Source organism: Panthera pardus, unplaced genomic scaffold (genome assembly GCF_024362965.1).
Source record: "Panthera pardus isolate Hobbes unplaced genomic scaffold, ASM2436296v1 HiC_scaffold_11, whole genome shotgun sequence".
Classification (NCBI taxonomy): domain Eukaryota; kingdom Metazoa; phylum Chordata; class Mammalia; order Carnivora; family Felidae; genus Panthera; species Panthera pardus.
Window position 1 is genome coordinate 4,545,736 of NW_026526666.1, and position 8,600 is coordinate 4,554,335.

Below are 8,600 nucleotides of genomic sequence, written 5' to 3' on the forward strand. Positions count from 1 at the left end.
GAGCAAGATTCTTCCAATTGCCTCCTGGGTTCTGGCTTCACCTCTAACACTTTCAAGATGTGATATTAAGCAAATCCTAACCTCTCTCACCCTGTTTCCTTATCTGTAAAACAAAGACATTAAATTTAGTAACTTTTAGTCCTATAGATGCTTAAAATTCCACAATTCAGATAGGCAGGCCATCCACCTGGCTTTGCCCTGCTTCAGCCCAGCCTGACTCAAATGCCATGGCCAGATGTTTCTAATCTTAGGCATAAAAGACTCTATTCTTTGGTTTTAAGAGTCCAAAAGAAACTGGAAAGTTTAGGAAAAGTTCTAAGCAGACGAGATTTCCTTCTCTCTGACTCTTCAACAGCCACATTCATATTGTTCAAACTTAAGAAAACACAAAAAGCAAAGCAAAGCAAATATGCACCTTTGAGTCTGAATCCACCATGTGAAGCTTTAAGCCATGAAGGAAAGTGTGTGGTTTTTGGTGAATGTGTGCGTGTGTGTGTGTGTGTGTGTGTGTGTTTTAAAGCAACAACCAGAAAGTAGACATCAGCAGTTCTGGACTTGTAACTGTAACCTTGCACCCGCGTGGCCAGGAGCCGAGCAGGGCCAAGGGAGGGGGGATGGCTGGAGACTCCCCGCTCTGGAAAGCAGGCGGTTTTGTTTTCTTCTGGTGGCCACCCTGAGGCGGAGGAGAGGAGGATGTTTGGGTTTGCAGGCCGCGGGCCACTGTCAGCAAGTTTGCGGCCCTGGCCTCACTTCCCTGAAGCTGGGGTGGAGGGGGGGAGCGGGGGGTCAGCTGCCCTGGCCTCCCTCCAACAACCGAGCCGCAGAGGATTCAAATACCCCATCGGTTGAAGGCTCTGACTTTACCCAGCTGAACACTGAAGATCTCATCTGGGAAGGGTCAGTTAAAAAATGACAGAACTGCCCAAAGTAAACAGAGGGAACAGCCACAACAGAAACTTTCTCTGCGATGTTTCCTTATAATTACCGGCCTGGCCCTCCCGAGCTCTGGCCGGAGTCCCCACCCACCGTCGCTGTTGCCCCCACATGGCCTTGTTTGAGCGAGCCCCCAGCTGACCCCAGCAGTGCCTCCCTGTCCTCTGGCCTCTCCCCGGAGCTGTCCCCAGGGAGCAGGAGGAGTCCAGACTGCAGCATGTTTTGAGACTGGAGTTTGGGAAGAGTCAACAGCAAGGCCCTGTTGGGCTCATTTATTAGGACCCCCGAGCAATGAGTAAACACAGCTTAAACGACACGTCCAAATTCGGAGCGTAAGCGTGGGGTGCAACTGGTCTCCCTATGCTTCACCCAGGGCTCTTTCCAGATTCACACACTGTTGTAGGAGACCCAAGATAAGAAGGTTAACTTGAAAGTTCTCTTTCTCCACCTTTTCTTTCCAACCAAATCCTACTTTGTTGAACTTCAGGGCTGTATAGAAAAGCGTATTTTGAATTTAGACTTGAGGACGATGATGAAATCTTACACTAGGTATAATGATACCTTGTGTGTGCCTCAGTTCCTCTTACCTATTTGCCCCCGCCCCCCGCAGCAGCGTTGTGAGGTCAGCAGCAAGCAGAGGGGGTAGGGCATGGGCTTAGTTTCCACGCCTGCAAAATGGGAACGACCACAGCACCTGCTTCATCCTGTTGTCAGGAGGCTTTCATGAGATGATGCATGCAATACACAGTGAAAAACCCAACAAATGCTAGAAATTGCTAACACCCTAGAAGGCATGTATGATTCCTTTTTACAGATGAGAAAGCTGAGGCTCAGAGGAGCTGAAGGACGGTAGTCATACAATCGGTTGGGAAGAGAGCCGGGATCCAGCTCAGTGGCCTGGCTCCACACCCAGGGCACTTGCTGCTCCACTGTTGACAGTGTAGACGGTTAGAGGTGGCTCTGGGCCATGTGTCAGACATGTTTGTCTGTAGCATCATGGGGTGATGTGTTTTTATTAAGCCCTCACCTGCCTGGGCTGCAGGGAAATGGATGCTTTGGGGGTGATGGAGGCTGTCATGTGCAGCCTGTTTATTGAGGTGTCTTTGCCCGATCGCCAGCCACGGAGCTGAAGCCTGGACTAATCCCTGGCCCAAGCTGGGCTCAGGAGCTACATCAGAAGCCCTTGAATATTCTCAGCTTTTCTTTCCTTTTGCAATGCTTCTGTGATGCGCTAAGAATCCCCTGCTTACTCAGATATCACAGCCCTCTTCACACTCCTGTGTATTGTATCTGTGGATTTTGAGGTGTCTGTCTGGTTCTCCTGCTGGAACAGTGCCCACAGGGGTGCCAAAGATGATATACTGAGGTATGGGAAGAAAACATGTGAATACCTGTTTTTATTATTCTTTAATCTAAGGTACTAAGACAATTAAGATTTACCAGTATTTAAAAATGAGTACAATAGAATTTAAATAATTTATAATGAGGGGCGCCTGGGTGGCTCAGTCGGTTAAGCGTCCGACTTTGGCTCAGGTCACGATCTCGCGGTCCGTGAGTTCGAGCCCTGCGTCAGGCTCTGGGCTGATGGCTCGGAGCCTGGAGCCTGTTTCCGATTCTGTGTCTCCCTCTCTCTCTGCCCCTCCCCCGTTCATGCTCTGTCTCTCTCTGTCTCAAAAATAAATAAACGTTAAAAAAATTAAAAAAAAATTTATAATGAATATGCTATTGTTGGGAATGTGTATTTGACTATTATTATTATTATTATGTTTGATGGAGTGGCATGGTGAAAAGAGTTTGGAGCAACTGTTCTAGAAAGTACGCTTCTAGAGGGCAAGAAATATATCTAGTTCTAATTTGTATCCCACCCTCATCCTCATTATCTAGCGTTAAATGACCATTCCCCAAATAAGTGAATTCGGCATCTATATGAACTTGATTGTCTTTGTTTCTTCCCCTCCTATTGTCATCCATCGAGTACTATGTCTTATTCAATATTTTGCCAAGAAATGAGCAATAATAAGGCCATGTTTGAGAAGTAAAGAGTACAAATTGCCGTAAGAAGATAGGAAAGTACAACACTGGTAGTCCCAAAAAAGAGTTAACGGAATATCACTCAGCCATAAAAAGAATGAAATCTCGCCATTTGCAACAACATGGATGGAACTAGAGAGAGTATAATGCTAAGCAAAATACGTCAGGCAGGGAAAAATAAATACCATATGATTTCACTCATATGTAGAATTTAAGAAACAAAACAAAGGCAAAAAAGAAAAAGAAAAAGAAAAAGAAGAGGCCAACCCAAAAACAGACTCTTAACTATAGTCAATCATCTGACTGCTGGAGGGGAGGTGGGTTGGGGGATGGGTGAAATCGGTGAAGGGGATTAAGGGTGCACTTATCTTGATGAGCACTGGGTGATGTATGGGACTGTTGAATCACTGTATCGTACCCCTGAACCTAACATAGTACTATATGTTAACTACACTGGAATTCAAATTTTAAAAAAAGTTGGAGAGAGTCACCATAAGGCATGCAGCGGGCAGAGGAAGACCTCAGGGCAGAACTCCTAGGCACAAAGTCAGGCATGCAGTTCCAGCACTGCTGTCTGAGAAATCAAGTGTGATCTGAACATCTGAACACTTTCGAAGTGAGCACTGCCCTCCGTCTTAAAGTTGCAGAGAGCAACACAATGCAACGAGCAAAGGTCTTAGAGAAAACACCCTCCTGTCTTGGTGATCTCGGCAGAAACCTCGAACAACCTCCTTACCCTCACCCCCAGGAAAACAGTTCTTGACCAACAAATGAGGTCGGACTAGGTGATTTTGGAGGTCCCTTCATACTTGGAAGCAGCCCTGAGTGTGGATGAAGTTGGGAGTTTTCGGTGTCGGAGGTTCTAGAAGCGGAGATGGGCATCTGGACGCGGGGTGTCCGCTGTCTCAGCAGCAGTGCCCGTGCAGTGTCTTCACACGGCTGCCCTGCAGCATAATTCTGGAAGTTGTTTCCGGTGAGCCTCTAAACCTGGGTCTCCAGTCCTCCTGCAGGGCCTGTGAACTACCCAATATCCCTTAATAAATTCATCTTCTGCTTAAATTAATCAGAGCCTGTTTCCTATATTTAAAAGCTTGTTTGTATTTATTTGCCTGGGAATTCTATAGATTTTCTTTGTCCATTGTTCTCAGTTGGATTTTATCTGTCTTTGGGTATTTTGTAAGAACTCCACATTTTAAGAAAACTACCTTTTTCATATTCGCTGCAAATATTTTTTCCCAATTTGTTTCTGGTCTTCTGACATTATTTGATTTCATTTTGTCCTGGGCCTCGCAGAAATCTTGAATTTTCATGGAGACAAATTGGTCCCTATTCTGGCTTATGGCGTCTAAACTTGCTCAGAATGGCTTTCACTCAGGAAGCCTCTCGTGGTCTCATCGCTGAAGATACTAATTTAGAAAACGCTTGAGACTTCTGGTTAAAGAGAACAGAATAGACACATGCATTGTGCTCCACTCCCTCCTAGAACTCAACCCAAGGTTAACGTTTGATGAAGTAATATATTCACGTGGTTCTAAAGCCAAAAAAAGTGTAAAAAGACACAGAGCAAGACGTTTCCCTCATCCATGTCTACCATCGGCCCCGGCCCGGTCTCCTTCCTGTGCGTTAGTAAGCTTTGTCACTAGTTTGCTGTATGTGTTTCCAGAGTTTCTCTGAGCATATGTAAGCAACCAAGAATGTAAGTAAATGGATTTTTCTTTTTTTAAGGCTAACCCCACAAGGACAAAGAGCATATGAAAAGGACAACAGCAGGATAATTTTAAAGGCTGGAACGTAGATGAATGAGTGGTAACTGAATCCAGAGACCCAAGTGAGCTGAATCCTGAGGCAGCAGACGAGAAAGCTAACACCACCCGTTTCGAATCCTCCACATGCTCAGCGATTTGCAGCACCAGGTACTTTGGTATTTTGTGAGTAAAGCTCGTAAAACTGTGGCTGCAAACAGTAAGATGAGTCGAAAGTCAGTTCAAGAAGCAAAGAGGTCCCCAGGCCCCCCTTCCCCTTGTAGTGTCAGCTAGACTGCCCCTTCCCCATGATGGCGGATGGGGCTTTTTCTTCTGCTGGGAGAGTAAGACAGAGGGAGGGCCAGTCCCAGTTGTGTGAAAGGATAACGTCCGGAAGAGAAAAGGACATTACTTACAGCCCCCTTGCCCTTTTCCTTCACACGGATCGTAACCCTGAACGTCCTGCCTGGAGATTAGGAAAGTGTTTTCCGAGAGCCTGACATACTGGAGAGAAAGGCCCTAAAGATCTGGAGGTGGCACCACTTCTGAGAGAGAAAGAAAACAAAAAATTATCAATATCCTCAGAGAGATAAAACATGATAGGACATACATGATAAAAACAAAAAGCTATTTTTTTTTACAGTTTATTCATTTTGCGAGAGGGAGAAAGCACACACACGTGAGCGGGGGAGGGGCAGAGAGAGAGCGAGGGTGAGGGAGAGTCCCAAGCAGGTTCCGCGCTGTCAGCGCAGAGCCCCATGCAGGGCTCAAATCCATGAACTGCAAGATCATGACCTGAGCTGAAATCAAGAATTCGAATGCTCAACCGACTGAGCCACCCAGGTGCCCCCAAATGCTATTTTTTAAAAGGAACAGAGAGCAACAAAAAGATCTTAGGAATTTAAATATGATCCCAGAAAAAAAAACTCACTAGAAGATGTGGAAAGTAGAAAGTATAGCAAAAAGATAAGACACGGAAAATAGAAGTTATAAGAGCAAGAGTAGGGGTGCCTGGGTGGCTTAGTTGGTTAAGCCTCCTAGTCTTGATTTTGGCTCGGGTCATGACCTCATGGTTCATAGGATCGAGGCCTGAGTTTAGCTCCATGCTGAGAGCATGGAGCCTGCTTGGAATTCTCTCTCTCTCTCTCTCTCTCTCTCTCTCTCTCCCCCTCTCCCCTACTCTCTCACTCTCTCTCAAAACAAAGAAACTTAAAAAAAAAAAGGAGCAAAAGTAGTTTATTTGGGAGATGATCCAGGAAACCCTACAGGGTCAGGGGAAGTGAAACAAGGAAGCTAATATATCCATCAAGTTACTGCGAACTGGAACTCGATTCCTTTGGGGAATGCTGGGAGACCCGTGTAGAAATTACGCCTTGAAGTTATCCCCACTCAGGGCTGAGTGAGCTGAGGTACTTATTCTGCTAACTCCCATTGGTCATGGGTTAAGAGGTGCTCCCTGGGAGAAGGGGGTTAATTCCCCGACTCTGGAGCATTTAAAAAAAATGTTTATTTTTGAAAGACAGAGAGCAAGTGGGGGAGGGGGAGAGAGAGAGGGAGACACAGAATCCAAAGCACGCTCCCGGCTCTGAGCTGTCAGCACTGAGCCCGACCTGGGGCTCAAACCCACAAACTGTGGGATCATGACCCAAGCCGAAGTCCAACGCTTAACTCACTGAGCCACGCAGGTGCTCTGGCAAAGAGACATTTGTACTGGTAACTTAGACTGCATGGATGTGGCAGGTCCCGAGAGAATACGGCAGGGCACTCATGGCATCTATTATATGTTCCCTGCTTTCTTTCTTGGGAAACTCCTGGAGGATGTGCGCCACCAAAACAATGGAGTGAATCAAGAAAGAGGAAGAGTTGGAATTCAAGGAACCAGACTGTTTGACACAAGAGATGAAGGGATTCCCCAGGATGTGGTGAAAGGGTGGCGTGGGGGAGCAACTGGTTATTAATGTAGAGCTATTCGATTCTGTCAACTATGTGCATATTTAGTTTTGATGTAAATAAAAATCAGTAATTTGTCTTTTTTCTTGTGCTGTATGAAAAAGGGAGGAGGTGAGACAGAGAATGTGTATTATTCCTAGCTGATAAGAAACCTGGGAAGGGAAAATGAAACTTTCTTGTTTTTTGGGTCCATCACCCCAGCAGGGCCATTGTCTTTCCATCTCCTGTGGAGGCAGGAAGAACAATTATGAATGGTTGGGAAATAAAGATTTAAATATTTAAAAGAGCTATTGATGCCACACTGACTTGAAATCTGGGGCTGCCCGAGGAGAGCTCGGACCCAAGGAAATGATCCAAGGTAAATACAAAGAAAGGATGCTATCAAACTAAAAACCAAAACCAAGATTGCATTTAGGGGACTATTAATAGCACTAGAATGCCATTGGAATAAATTCTTAATTGTATCTGGATATGAATTTCTCGAAATTTTACTTTGAATGCCTATTGCCTTAAAACCTACAGTTAAAAAATATGGTTATTTTATAGTTTTAATAAAAATGCCCCCATCTAAAATAAAAATAAACAGGGGCGCCTGGGTAGCTCAGTCAGTTAAGTGTCCAACTGTTGATCTCGGCTCAGGTCATGATCTCTCAGTTCATGAGATGGAACCCCGAGTCTGGCTCTGCACTGACAGCATGGAGCCTGCTTGGGATTCTCTCTCTCTCTCTCTCTCTCTCTCTCTCTCTCTCTCTCCATGTCTTTGCCCCTCTGCCTCTCCCCCGCTCATGCCCTCTAGAGAGGCTCATGCCTCTCTCAAAAATAAATAAAAATAAACCTAAAAGAAGTAAAATAAAAATAAACAAAGCAATTCTCCTTTTAGCTCTTGCCCCAGTTTTCTCTTCTCCTTCATCATGATACTTCTGAAAAGAATATATGTTAACTTCCTCCTCTTCCTTACTTCCTCCCTTCATGCTACTCGTTCACCCCAGCTTTCACTCTGTTTTTCACTAGCTTTCACTCTGACCATCTCAGAGGCCTCAGAGGACTTCTTGGCTGCCAAATCCTTTGGTCCTGTCTAGCCCTCACCCTTCTCTCTGCACCGCCCCCCCCCCCCCCGCCGCCTCTGGCTGGGTCTCTCTTCTTTCTTGGTGTTCCTACCTCTCTTACCCTCTTTCTGACTGCCCTCTCCCCTGTGCCCCCTTCCACAGGCCTCCACAGAGATCCCTTGACTGTCTAAGAGATCCGGTATCTGCCTAGGCCTCCAGCCTGAGGGGTGCCCTGTCCTGCTTGCTCCCCACACTCCCATTACACCCATGTTCCATTCAGTTCCTCTAAGACATCCAGCTCTTGTTGCCTTGGGGCCTATTCCTGCTACCTGGGACCCTCTTCCCTGCCCCACACCCCAGCCCTCCATCTGGCTATTTGCCACTTGACTTTCAGGTCTCAGCCTACTGTCATTTCCTCAGAGTGCCCCTCCCTAAGCACCTCCCTTCTCATCCCCAGCAAACCAAATCCATTCCCCCCCCTTCCATCTTAGATATCATTTGTTTTCTCCTTCGAATGAATTACATAGTTCATAATGATAGGCTTTAGCTGTGTGTTTAGTTCCTTAAATATCTACCTTTCTTTCCAGAATGTAAGTTGCATGAGGACAGGAACCATGTGAGCCCTGCTTACCACTGTAGCCTTGGCATCAGCACGGTCCCAGGAACAGCAGAGGGTGTTTGTTGAATGAATGGATGAATGAATGAAGTGCTTTCTTCATGCCCGGCACCATAGCAAGCATTTACACATGTCACCTCATTTTTATTCTCACAACAACCCTGTGAATAGGTACTATTATCAGGTCCATTTTCAGATAAGGAAACTGAAACTTGACTGAGTAATAATGCTCGAGATCTGACAGAAACACGAGAGTCAGAGCTAGAATTTGAAAATACAGTT

General features: G+C 45.9%; 1 long non-coding RNA gene across 1 annotated transcript; it reads left to right on the forward strand.

Annotated features, from left to right (window-relative positions):
• The first annotated feature begins 3,564 nt into the window (after nt 1–3,564).
• On the forward strand, nt 3,565–6,683 carry LOC109272169 (uncharacterized). The gene is made up of 3 exons (XR_002082323.2): nt 3,565–3,937; nt 4,690–4,877; nt 6,524–6,683. It is a non-coding gene; the product is annotated as an uncharacterized LOC109272169 (long non-coding RNA).
• Nucleotides 6,684–8,600: the final 1,917 nt, after the last annotated feature.